We start from the raw sequence: 14,666 nt of genomic DNA, 5'->3' as shown, positions 1-14,666 counted from the left end.
CGGGTATATAACCAGACAAGCCGAAAAGATAACAGGGAAACAATCAGCACAGAGAGCGGAGCTTATCGCTGTTACACAGGCATTGAAAATCGCAGGCCAAGGCAAAGTCAATATTTACAGTGACTCAGCGTATGTTGTTGGTGCAGTCCATGCCGAGCTTGCTGTTTGGCAAAGGTGTGGCTTCGTCACCAGCTCTGGCAGACCAATAGCACACGACCTCGAAGCACGTGCTCTGTTGGAGGCATTGCAAATCCCAGAAGCAGTCGCCGTCATAAAGTGTCATGGCCATTGCAAAACTGACAGTGTAATAGCAAGGGGTAATGAGGCTGCTGACTTGGCTGCCAAAACGGCTGCAGGCTATCAGGTGACCATGATGGTACAGACTGACAGTTCATATGTGAAATTGTTACCATCTTTCAGCAGAGAAACACTTGTGGCCGAACATGGCAAATGCACACCAGAAGAACTGTCAACGTGGACAGAGTATGGGGCCCTGTGCGCACCAGATGGTCTGTGGCAGGCCCCAGATGGCAGACCGGCATTGCCCATGAGCCTGTCACGCTCAATCATGACCCAAGCACACACTATGTCGCACGTGAGTTCAAAACAGATGATGAAAACATTGCAGTATTGGTGGCATCCCTTTCTCACTCAAATGGTATCAGGTTTTGTACTCTCATGTGAAATTTGTCAAGAGCATAACGTCAAGCCGTCGCTAAAACAGCTGAGGGGTGTATTTTCACCGGTGCATGGCCCAGGGGAGGAGATTGTTATTGATTTCACAGACATGGTAGAGAGGGTGCAAGGGAAAAGATATCTGTTGGTGATGGTTGACCAATTCACGGGTTGGCCTGAGGCTTTTCCCACGGGAAGGGAAGACAGCACTGCAGTCATTAAGTGTCTCATCAATCAGTACATCCCGCACCACGGTTTTCCTCGGCATATCCGTTCGGATAATGGATCACACTTTAAAAATGAGCACCTACAAGTTGTGGAAAAGGCACTGGGCCTAACGCATGCATTTGGGGCCGTTTATCATCCAGAATCGCAAGGGAAGGTGGAACGCATGAACTTAACACTGAAACTTAAATTGGCTAAAATCTGTGCACAGACCAAATTGACATGGCTCGCAGCTCTTCCATTGGCTTTAATGTCTGTACGTTCGTCTGTCAACAGAATCACTGGCTTTACACCCTTTGAATTGCTTACAGGTCGCTCATTTCCAGGACCATCGACGCCGCTGAAGCCAGAAGCCTGTGCACCAATTTCACACTGTGTTTATTATGACAAACTGACTGCTATGATTAAACATTTCTCCCAGCAGGCTCCAGTTGACATTGCCGAAGGGCCCATTCCGGCCCCGTCAGAGTGGGTTCGCCTAAAGAAGTTTCGCAGGAAGTGGAATGAGCCACGCTGGACTGAACCCCTGAAAGTCACAGCAAGGACGTCACATTGTGTTCGCCTATTGGGGAAAGGCGACACCTGGTATCATTTGTCATCTTGTGTTAATTGTGATCCACCAAACAGGTCGTTGGCTGAAACTGCGGTGGACCTGAGGATTCAGGTCCAAGAGAGGGAGGGTAACAGCGAAGCAGAACCAACCACAGGGCCATTACAAATTCTGTGTAAAAAAGGTGACATTTTTTCAAGCCCACAGGGTGAACCTCTAGCACATTGTGTGAGTGAGGATTGTGCATATGGAGCAGGTATTGCAGTGACATTTAAAAACAGGTACGGAGTGGAGAAAGTGAAGCAGCAAAACAAAAGAACAGGTGATTGTGCAGTAACTCACGAGCAAGACGGTAGAACTATTTTCCACTTAGTCACTAAAGCAAAATGCACGGACAAACCAACCTATGACAATCTCACAAAAAGCTTAACACAGATGAGAAATTGGTGTGTTGAACATAAGGTGAAGAGTGTGTCCGTACCCCGGCTGGGGTGTGGATTGGACAAACTAGATTTTCAAAAAGTCCAGAACATACTGAAACAGGTGTTCGAAGGAGTACAGATAGTGATAACTATATACTCATTATAATCAAGGGGTACGAATATTTTAATCATTTTTTACAATTATTTTTCATAGTCATTATTGCTTTTGTGATTTTCATATTCTCATTCATATTTTAATCATTTTTTTTTTACAATCATTTTTCATATTCATTATTGCTGTTGTGATTTTTATATTCTCATATTCATTAACGTATAACCACTTATTCCTTACAGTCAAGTACATTTTGTGTGATTTTAACTATATATATATTTTCTTAATCGCATATTTTCATTAAGTATACTGTGTGTTTAACCATCCATATTCAAGAGTGTTTTATTGTTCCTTTAAAGTCCAAAAGAGGGTAACGAGATGAGGCTGTGGGAAAATGGGAAGTGTGCGGGAATACTCCTTGTCATCACCATCATCATAGTAGGAATAATTTTTAGCCTAACTGAGGGTCAGGAAAGCAACAACACCACATCGAAACCGAGACACAAAAGAGCCAGAGCCGATATGAGGTTACCATGTGAACAACTCGTACTTAACTATGTTTGGGGCAAGACCACATCATTTACTTTCGACCTATGCGATGTCATAAATTGTGGGGGAAAAAATAGTTCATGGAGAGGGTACGAGGTATATGTATGTATGGACGGGAATATGGACAGTGTTTGTAAGGCGTACAAGTCTAGGCAAACCCATAGGGGTGAATGGTGTCCGTCATGGAATAGTGTAATAGCATATACCGGTGGTTGGGCCCCGAAAGAACCCAGTCTTTGGACCCGTACCTCGGCAAAATTTGATTTTAAAATGCAAAGAGATTACAGTGCAAGCCAAAATCCACTCACCCTTTCAATATCCACCAGAACGGGATCAGTAAATTATACAGGGGAATTTTTCCTTATAATGGGGGTGAACATGCAAGGAACGGATAGAAAGGCAGTAATAAAATTTGTTGTGAAGAACTCACATGAGGAAGAAAGAAATGAGACTGTAGCTGAGCTATTATCGGTACAACAAAAGAATGGAGTAGTAGAAATAGATTACACCATGTTAAAACCAGAAGATATGATAGAAAGAGCCACAGGGTATGGGGAGAATAATTTGTGGCTGGAATGGATAATTACCACAGCCAGAGAACAGAGAATAGATGATTGTGTAGGATGTGCTAATGCAAGACCCCATTTATATACTGAACCAGCACCGTTGTACCAAAACGATAAATGGGGGTATGAGTGTATGCTGGCACTGACAAGAATGGCCAGTCCAAAAAATTGTAGTACACTAGCAGCAATATTCCCACCAATAACCAACCGTTCAAAGACAGGTCCATTTACACCACAGAAAGCAAATTATACATGTTATGATATTACACGTCAATCACCAACCATCAACCTGGGGGAGATAAACAAGGAGTGGTGTGATCAGATAATAGTAGATAATGGGACAAAAATAGGAACCTGGGCTAGAGCTGGATTGTATTATTATTGTGGCGATCGAAGATTGTTTACTAGGATACCCGAGGGAGGAAAGGGAGTGTGTGCTATGGTAAGATTGGGAGCCCCAATAACCCTGATAGGTGACAGAGCAGTCAGAACGGAAACCATGAATTCAGCAACTTTGGCTAGAAGACGTAGGAGACACATCCTCAAAAAGAGAGCAACAGATTCAATTATTGATTTATCAATGAATAGTCCAACGTATATCGACGCGATTGGAATTCCACGAGGAGTGCCAAATGAATATAAACTAGCAAACCAAGTGGCAGCAGGTTTTGAGAATATACCAATAATAGCTGCTATTTTTCCGGTCACCCCAAACAAGAATGTAGATAGGATTAATTATGTGCATTATAATGTGATGAGATTAGCAAATATGACAAGGGATGCCGTTGATGGTTTAGCAGAGCAACTAGCGCCAACTTCCCTGATGGCCATCCAGAACCGTATGGCTCTGGACATGCTGCTGGCAGAGAAGGGAGGCGTGTGTTTTATGTTTGGTGATCTTTGTTGTACTTACATCCCTAATAATACCGCTCCAGACGGATCAGTGACCAGGGCATTGGAAGGATTGAAAACTTTGTCTATTGAAATGAAAGAACACTCTGGAGTTGACAGTCCGATTGGGGACTGGCTAGATAAGGCGCTGGGTAAATGGAAATCCCTAATGATGTCAATTGTTGTATCAATAGCTGTGTTCGTGGGAATTTTGGTAACCTGTGGATGTTGTTGTATTCCCTGTATCAGATCACTGTGTAATCGATTAATCGTGTCGGCTATAGAAAGAAAAGATCTCGCTCCTCCCCCTTACAGTGTGCCATTGCTGTCTGGCGACCAATTGATAGACGATGATGAGGGTGATGACAACGATGAATGCAATTATGTGTGACCTTTTTTTTTTAAAGGTCAAGAGAGGGACTGTGGGGATTTTAATGTGTTTTACAAGTGCTATTACATTTAATATGTTTCATATGCATTATTACTTTTATTCATTCATATGCTTCATATGCAGTATTATTCTATATGCATCATTACTTTTAGAAGTGTTTTATTATTCTATTACTTGCGTACAATAACCCTTAACCTCAAATAATGTGTTGGAGTTAACCATGAAAACTTAAGAGTTGATACTGAGTGTACTCCGAGAGGAAGCGTGGGTGTCAAGAGCATGCAAAAGAAAGAGGAAGTAGCAGGAGACAGCGGAAGTCTCAGAATACATGCATGCAACTGAAGAGATAAATGTAACGCCAAAAAAGGAGAAAATGTACACACACAAATATTCCATTGTCTGACCTTTTAAACTATGTTGTTGCTGGGTAGAATTGGGCTGTGTAGGTTGTCATTTAATGTTTTGCAGACATTCTGAGAACGATGGGGTGAGAGCTGATTGGACTAATACCAGGCAACACGTCACCGGTCCACAGAGAAGATAGACGGCGTGAAATAACTATAAATATGATGCGGAACTGTTTTCCGGGGTTGTTTTCTGTAAAGACACTTTGTCTAAGGCAACCCAACGGCTGTTGTATTTTTTTGAATCTTCTGATCAATAAAACTTCAAGATTTACTTTGACTGGCCTCCCTCCAATTTTGAACACGCAAGAACACATTTAGAATGTTCTATACTACACAATACAAAATAAACAGGAAAAATAAAGAAACAAGCGGTGGGGTGATAAAAAAATATTTTCAACACTAAAGGCTGCTGAAAGTTGTAAGATGCTAAAAGCTAGCTAACAGGTAGCTTATGGAATCAAAAGATACAGAGCACATAATAAGACATGATTAACTTATCTACATTTGCAGTATATTTAACAAAAACCTTCTAAATATTTGAAATGTTTACTCACTCATTGTTGGGGATTTCATTTTAAGTTTCAAACCATGATAATCCAGTCACTAAGATAATTAACACCGCACAAGCAAAGGAACATAAACTCAATGATCACACACACCTGGCTGCCCTTAAAGGGGCAACACCTTTGCGTAAAGAATTAAGCAGTCAGTGCACATATGTGTGTGTTAATGCATAAATCTTTGTTTTCTGCAACTAGTGACAGTTTAGTAAAAAAAGGCAGTATTTTTCAGCTGAATATTACAGCTGTTCTCTGTAATGTGTTAATATAGTTATTAACTGTATTATATTATCTGAGCTACAGAAATGGACCTCATGTTTCAGTTAAATACTGTTTCCCAATGTTACTGCTAAATACTGACTATTTTAAAGTTATTTACCCTGTAATTTACAGCGAGGTTTAACAGTGCACCCTCATCCACTGCACCCTCTGCTTGATTGAAGTCATCCATAAATATGACACTTAATTTTTTCTCTGGGTTGAAACTCCTCCTTGCGAAGGCTCGCACAGCACCATCCATCATTGTGGTGAGGAAGGCGGGACGAGAGCCGTGACGCGGGGCCGGTGGCGTGAGTGATAAGTGGAAGCAGCTGTGCGCGCACCGGTCCCGCATCTTATCACGGAGGAGATTGGGAGCTTAAAAGGATGTTCGGCAGGACTGTTGACGAGAGAGGACCGGGCCCGAAACTGTGTTTAGTTTGTGTATGTTTTATGGCCGGCAGTCTACCGTGAGGTGGCTGCCGGTTTGTTCAGTGTTTATTGTTTATTTAATTAAAGTTTTATTTGAATGTTCGCCGGTTCCCGCCTCCTTCCTTCCCTTCTTACGAACTTTATTACAATCATGTTTTCTCTACATATATTTATCATGTTACTGCTTGTTGATTCCCCAGTGCAGACCTTTGATGCTAGAGTTGCGAGTAAGGTTTTCAGATCTGGTCTAGAACAAAGAAAACATATCAATATATTAACAGAATGATTATAACTGTGTGTGTGTGTGTGTGTGTATATATAAGCAGTGGCCACTTATAGAGAATGTGAAGCCAGCCTGCCAATATGGCGTAATATTCACAGCGTGATGTAGCTTTACATTCTTTAAAAAAACACCATATGGTCTGTCGACAAAACATTTAACATTGTTAATAGAGTTGGAAATTGCAACCCACTCAGTGTCATTAGCATGACTAAAAACTGGAGAGCCAGCAGATCTATCCAAGTAACCAGAGGAGTCATTCTCAGCAGTGTTCTCTTCAAGAACCAGCGGGTCCTGACGGCACAACAAATTTAAGTTTAAGTATAGTCCTAAATAGCATTTAAAACTTTTTGGATTTCATAAAACAAAGTCTCACATCAATGTGCGTGTCCATTACATCATCCCAGATTACAAAAACAGTGCATGATTCGTTGATGTGATCACTTATTCTGCCCGTTGTTGTACTCTTTATTGGTGGTGCCCTGGCCCTCTGAATGTAGAACACCTCTGTTGCAATGTCATTGGAGCCAACAAAGTCAAATAGGTGCTTAAAGAAATAAAGCCATTGAATGGATTAGCACTCCCCAAACAACAAAACCTTGTAAATGTACACACCGCTGTAGTTCTGCAAGGTAAAACCTTGTATGTCCATATTTCCCCATATATCATAATTATTATTATTCATCATTTTTGTTGGTCACGGTTTTACAAGTATCTAGCACTTTTAAAAATACTTTTTATTGGTTAGTCAACTTTGACAACACCATAATTCAGTGGTATGCAAAAGTTTAGACACCCCTTGCAGAATCTGGACAAAAGCTGAAACCTTTGGAAAAATAAGAGGATTATTTGTAAAGAAAGTGTTTTACAGGTTTTACAACCACATGACTTTGAATGAAGCTTTTGCCTACCACTGTAAATAAGTAGTACAGTGTTTTTCCATGTCCTGTAAAACAAAATTTGGACATCTGCAGTTTTAGAAGGACATCCTCTAATGTTATAAGCCTATCATTTCTGAATACCTGAATTGGGTATGTCAGGTAAAATCTTCTCCTAACAGTATGACCGTCTGGATATTTTACTTGCAGTGGGATGCCATCATGCGGCTCAACGAGACTGCTTAAATAAGACGCCTTCTTTCCAAAGCCTGATAATAGAGCACATTAAATTAAATAAGTCTGTGGATATGAATTAGACAACAATTGAGCCACATGCCTCTTTGCGTCTGTTCTCCATTTCAGTTTCTCTATGCCATGCCTGGTCCTGTAGGCAACAAGAAAATGGCAAATATCTCATGCAAACACATGACAACGTAGAACACTTTTGTATAAGAAAAACATGCTATATATATGTATTGCAAGTGCTTACCCTTTCGTGATCTGTTTGCAGACTTGACAAGTATTCCTTGTCTTGTCTTGCACGCAGTGCACGCCACTAACGCAAATCCTGTAATCAATATGAACAATGCTAGACCATTAGGTCAACAAAAGATTAACATGAATCTATTTTATTTTTATAGTGCCTGATTTTAAACTTAGATCAGGCACATCATTTTCCATTTCCATCTCTGTATCTTCAGATTCACATTTTATAAAGATTATACAGTGTTACTGAGTGTAATACAATCACTGGACATAGCAACAAAGTAAAATAGATTTTGCCTAAACTGTGTATACTTATTGACTTACATCCCTCTCCATTGTAAGAGGCCCCAGGGAGTTTGTGTTTTCGATTACCTCTTCCTGGGAGTTTGCGTCACAGACCACCTCCTCCATAGAGTTTGTATCATTGACCACTTCCATGGAGTTTGTGACATTGATCACCTCCATGTGGTTATTTGTAAGGACCACTTGTACATCCTTAAAAATAGCAGTACAACACACAATTTGTTGCAAAAATACAGAATAAGCTATGCTTTTTTTAAAGTATATAATAAATCTAGAAACTGCATACATTATCTTGGTCCAGACTTTGGCCAGAGTCATCATTTCCATCCTAACAAACCAAAGTAACATTTAAACCCCTAAATGATCAAATTTTAAAACTGCTTTTTGTTCATCAGAAATCTGTAAGTTGCTTTAAAAACATCCTTACATGATCTTCAGCCTGCACTTCTTCAGCCTGAACCAAACGTTCCTTTAAGTAGTAAAGAACACATATAAGCTTGTGTATGAGCTGTGTAAACCATAGAATCGTGTTAAAAATATTTTAATGAAAATATACATAAATCTATAGCAGGTATATCCAAGCCTGCTCCTTGAAGCTGCAGTCTGCAGAAGCAGGGTTGGAGATACTTGCTAAAGCGATATTTTTTTAAGTTCATTTAATAGTTTATTTATAGCCAAACTTACAAAAAACTTTTAGCTCAAGTTATCTACAATACCTTTGGGAGTATATATAAAGCTGAACGATTAAGCTCCCTGCTGGCTTTTAAAACAGATGGCGTGAGTGGAGAAATATCAAGACGAACAATGTTTTTATGGCAATCTACTCTGGCCAGGTCAAAACCAGTGCTGCCCAGTCTTGGAAATGTTGTTCGCAGAACATCAAGGAACTCCTCGGGCGACAGAGACACTGGCACCTTAATTTTTTTTAAAGCCTCAGCTAAAAAAAGAAATACTAAGATTTACTTACTGGTGCAGAATTATTTTACTGTGACAATGTATACATTATCATACCTTTTTGGGGATGGAATACTTCCAAATTAGGAAGGAGAAGGAGACCAACTGGAAATGTAAGATGCCGTGTTTGCTCCCCCCTCCTCCTCCTCTGTGCTCTACCGGGGTCAGAATGCTGACTGAACATCCTCAGCCTGAAAGAAAAGACAAAGTAATTGCAGATTGGAAATGCAAAGCCAGATGTTTGGCACTGATTAATTTTAAGTACATGAATTGAAGCAACCATTAAAATGCTATAAGTCACAGTAAGGCTTCAAGAGTAATCTATTACGGTGTATAGCTATCATTGACCATTGACACAATGTTTTGTTCTCACTATGCTACAGATTACAGTAACAGCTTTAAATATGAATGAACAACTGTCAAATTGAATATACCACTTGCACAGAATGCCATGTAACGCTGTTTACCTTTTTGGAACATCAGGTTCCTCTTTAATTGAACTGAAAGGTCACCCATTTTACCTGCATATTTTTGGGTGGTCTCTGTCGAATCAGACCATGAACTGATGTAGGTTTGTGGGGGTGTGGTTACACGACTTGTTTCAGGCAGGTCTGTGTGAGCATTCGCTTTTAGATAGATCCCATCTTTTGTTCCTACACTTTAATTTTTGCAAATTTACGTGTCTACGTGTATGGGCAACTTAAAAAAACACTAGAGATACAGAAAAACATGTATTTGCGGCATATGACTCCTTTAACTAAGGCATAGTCTTGGTTTAAGCTAAGCTTTGTCTGTGAAACCGGGCCTTAAGTCTGCAGATATAATTATGCATTGTGATGTCCAGTTTTTCACTGTAAATGTTTACAATGTGTGTGATGATGTCTAGTTATTTCTTTCTAGTTTAGATTTTAAAAGTCGTGTAGTGTATTCCAACCTTAACGCACTTACACCATGTTATGTTTCCTTTCAAGGCAAACAAACAAGTGCGCCATTAACTGTTGCCTAGTTACAGTTGTGTTAAAGTTGAGCCATTGAATAACAGAGTTGCGACACTCGCAATGACTTTCGTTGGAAGAATGGAATGTGTGAGTAACTTGTATCATGGAGGGCTTAATAGTTCCAAACAATGCATTGAAGCCAATTAATGTCACTGCTACATAAACACATTCACAACTAAGTTGATAAAATAAATCACTGTTAAACTGGTGTTTACTGAAATGTAGAGGTAGGTGGAACACCTGCTAGCCATTGCTGCCGGTTGCACCTCTGATGTCGCCCAGGGAGACATCAACCCCTGCAGCTGAGAGGTGTTAACCACTGCGGCTGATTCAAAGCATTATAACATTTACATTTACTCATTTGGCAGACGCTTTTATCCAAAGCGACTTACAAGTAGTTTTTTTTACAGTGTCACATTACTGCAGAGCAATCAGGGGTAAGGTGTCTTGCTCAAGGGCACTTCAGTCATGACTATTGGGTTTACGATGTTCTATGTATTATAAATTTATGTTTACTGTTGTTTTACTGCTAAATATAATGATATGAGTATGTCCATGCTGTGCTGGGTTTTTGTCTTGAAAACTAGCTGGCAGAAGTGTGTAACACGAGCTCTGAGGTATGCAGAAGCAGAGTCTCAGATAACAAGTGTGTGAGTGTGTGTGTGTGCGTCAATCGCATCTTTCGGCAGGACCGGCTATTTTCAAATTTTTTTGCAGGGACCAATGGTTGGGGGAGAATGGAGTCAGATTAACATGTCCCGAGGTGATTGGTTCCGGAGGATTGAACGCCTGCCCAATGAAGGGGAGGAGCCTGAAGAGAGAATCGACGTCACATATATTATAAATATCTGTAACCCGGAAGTGTGTTTTTCAGTTGGTCGTTCATGTATATGTTAAGAGACAACCCTAGCTGGAAAGAAGCTTTTACATCTGATAATAAATTCTACTTAAACTTATTGGGAAAAACTGTCTCTTTGACTTTTCTTCAAATTTTTGAACATGCAGGACTGAAGCGAAAAAGTCCGTTAAATGGTGACCCCGACGTGATTTGAAGACAAAGAGAAGTTTTCGCGCCACATTTCGGCGGACCCTGCGGGGGAGGGAAAAGATCTCGAGACGGATTCAGATTAAACACAAAAAGCCGGCTAAATAAGAGGTAAGCAGGAACCTGTTAATACGAATTCTGGTATTGGATATACTAAATTTCTGTGTTGAATTTGATGAACATCTCGATGAATAAAAGAGTAAAATTGAAATAGTGAAATAAGGAAAATCAGATTTAAAAGCTTCTTAAAACAGGTTAGAGTCCTGTTTAAAGGTCTTTTGGTTTAAGAGATAAACCATAAAATAAAACAGTTAGAGTCTGTTTTACGGGTAAGATTCCCTTGGCAAAGGAAGCCATAAATCAGGTTAGAGTTCTTTGGATTAAAAAATAATCCATAAATTAGTTATTTTGTTGTGATTGTGTGGTGTGTGTAGGCTGTGTGTATGTGTATAATTTAAGTTGGGGTGAGGAGACGATCGTAAAGAAACTAGTAGGAAAGTTATATTGAATACACACATATATATATATATATATATATATATAAAAGTAAATAAATATAATAGAATGGCAGAGTTTCAAAAGGAGTGTGATGAATACGAATGTCCGACCGTATTAGCGCAATGGCAGAGTATCGCTGATATGATGATAGCACAGGCTGAGCCAAAAGAGAAAAAATGGAGACAAAAGGAAGCTGAGGAATGTTGGATAGAATTGTGTGATAATTATGCATGGACTAAAGAGGCCGAAAAACTTAAAGTGCCCCTGACCCCGAAAATAAGAAATATGGAGAAAAAGGCTCATTGTAGGTTAGTCAGACATAAAAGTGATGAAAAAACAATTAAATGGTATAATGCAAGCAGATATAAGAGTAAAGGGTGTGACTTAGAAAAACAGTTAAGAAAATGGACTCGTATTGCCCTTGTGGCAACAGCTTTATCACCCAGTAGACATAGGAAGGAAGTGAAAGCTGGAAAATGACACAACCATTTAAAGTAGAAGTGGCAAATCAATGCTTATCACACTCGTTCCTTTTCTCCAGCAATGCTCCCATTCCTCTTTTAGGGAGAGATTTATTAATAAAATTAGGGGCTAGCATTCTGTGCTCAGCAGAAGGGGTTATAGTTACATTTCCAGATGGTACAACCATTAACTGTTCCCTATCAGGTAATACGACAGACAGCCAGTGGATGCTGACCTCGTGTGGGGAGGAGGAGGCAGCTGATCTATACTGGGTAAAATTAGATGATGACACACAGTGGAGCACAACAATGGAACTGTTTAATAAATACCGTTCATGGATTTCAAATTTAGATATCTATTTACCCCCCATAGACCCATTGCATGGTACAATGTTTTATGACAGAAATGACATAACCATTTATGAAGAAATGTTTCAGGAAGTGGAGGGGGACAGATGGGTGTTGGAGGGAGCTGGAATTTTTGTGAGTAAAGAAGGAGTGATGGCTCCAGTGAAGCTGACAGAAGAGCAGTTGAAGTGGTATGAGATGGCAGACACAGCAGCACCTCACATATCGTTAGCTTTACACCCAAGCCATGAAGCCAGGGAGCTAGGTAAGATTACAAAGACACTGTTGGCCACCCAGGATTGGGAGCCCACGGAGAAGACAGATGATAAATATTCACCTAAACACAAAGCCTATTGGATAGAAGGTGCCACACGAGACGCTGGAGCTCTAGAGCATGTGCAGGTTTCTAGATTCCATGGCAGGGAGCTGTCAGATAGTGTGGGAGCACCAGACATCATAAAAAATTTACCTGAGGATCTTTGGTCTCAGGGCCCAACAGATGTAGGTTTTTGTAACATGTCTCCAGTTTACTTTCAGTTAAGCACACCTGACCCCATCTGGATTCCACAATACCGCAACAAACCTGAGGCGGACGAGGGTGTGGCCGCAACAGTAAAAGGTCTCCTAGAGAGGGGTGTTATTACACCATACAAGTCTAGGTGGAACACACCTATTTTTCCGGTGCCGAAACCGACCATGAATAAGTACAGGTTGGTACATGATTTGAGAGCAATCAATGCTGTTGTGGCTACACCATCGTTAACAGTGCCTAATCCGTATACTGCACTCTCTGTGATAACACCTGAGCACAATTGGTTTACATGTATTGATTTGGCTAACGCATTTTTCTGTATCCCTTTAGCAGAGGAATGCAAGGCGTGTGTGGCTTTTACATACAAAGGTTGTCAATATTCTTACAACCGATTACCCCAGGGGTTTGTTTTATCACCAGGAATTTTTAACCATGCATTAAAACAACAATTACAGGACTGTAGTTTGCCTGGAGACTGTGTGTTGATCATGTATGTTGATGACCTCCTTTTGGCAGCCAAAACAGAGCAAGAATGCCTGGAGGGGAGCGAAGCTGTGTTAAGACAATTACACAAAAGTTGCTTCAAGGTAAGCAAGGAAAAGCTGCAATTTTGCAGACCTTGTGTTACATTTCTAGGTCGCATGATCACCCCAGAGGGCTCCACGCTAACTGTAGCCCATAGACGAGGAATTCTGAGTCATCCAAAACCAACCACGGTTAAAGAGATGTTGTCATTTCTAGGCCTAACAGGGTATAGTAGACATTATATTCCAACGTATGTTTCATTAACAGCCCCTTTGAGAGATCTTGTAAAACAACAGGGTATGAAGAATTTGAGAGCAGACATTGAGTGGACACAGGAAGCTGAACGGACGTTCATTAACCTGAAACAACAGATGGCACATGCAGCTAATCTCAGCAGTGCCGATTACAGATCACCATTTGACCATTTGAGACAGGGTCAAGTGCACATGGGGTACTTTATCAAAAAGACCAGGGGGGCAGAAAAGTGTTGATGTATGTTAGCATGTTGTTGGACAGTGTAGATCAAAGACAGCCACCATGCAGCAGGTTTGTCGCAGGCCTGGCAAAGATAGTGAAGAAAACGTCTCACATTGTTATGGGCCACCACCTAATTGTTTTAACCACGCATTCAATCGCATCTTTTGTTAATTCTGAATCATTCACATTTTCCCCTTTACGACAGCGACGCATTGCAGCAATTTTGCTCGCCAACCATATCATATACCTAATGGCCTAATGGTTAGAACCTTGGGCTTGTGATCAGAAGGTTGCCGGTTCTAATCTCAGTGCCAGCATGTCATGACTGAAGGGCCCTTGAGCAAGGCACCTTACCCCTGATGGCTCTGCAGTAATGTGCCACTGTATAAAAACTACTTGTAAGTCGCAGCGTCTGCCAAATGAATAAATGTAAATGTAAATATACACACATGAGGGCATTAACATGGCAGATTTGGTGGAGGAGGGAGAACCACACGACTGTGCCCCGATCACAGAGAGGGCATCAGTGGTCAGACAAGGTTTGTTTGCAAAACCATTGACTGGCCCTGAGCCAGTCATGACTTTGTTCACTGACGGGTGCTGTTTCAGGGCGGAGGACGGAAGTTTGAAAGCGGCTTATGCAGTGGTAGAGCAGGAAGGACATGAGATGATTACGAGGGATGCAGCAAGGTTAGATGGGAAGCAGTCAGCACAGAGGGCAGAAATGATAGCAGTGATCAAAGCCTTGCGACATACTGGTGGACACCGTGTAAACATCTATACTGACTCTGCTTATGTTGTTACAGCTGTACACGTAGAAATGCCGTTGTGGAAACGTTGTGG

Source organism: Barbatula barbatula, assembly GCF_947034865.1.
Source record: "Barbatula barbatula genome assembly, chromosome: 17".
Lineage (NCBI taxonomy): Eukaryota > Metazoa > Chordata > Actinopteri > Cypriniformes > Nemacheilidae > Barbatula > Barbatula barbatula.
The sequence above is the reverse complement of the archived record's forward strand: the minus strand, read 5'-3'. Positions refer to the sequence as shown.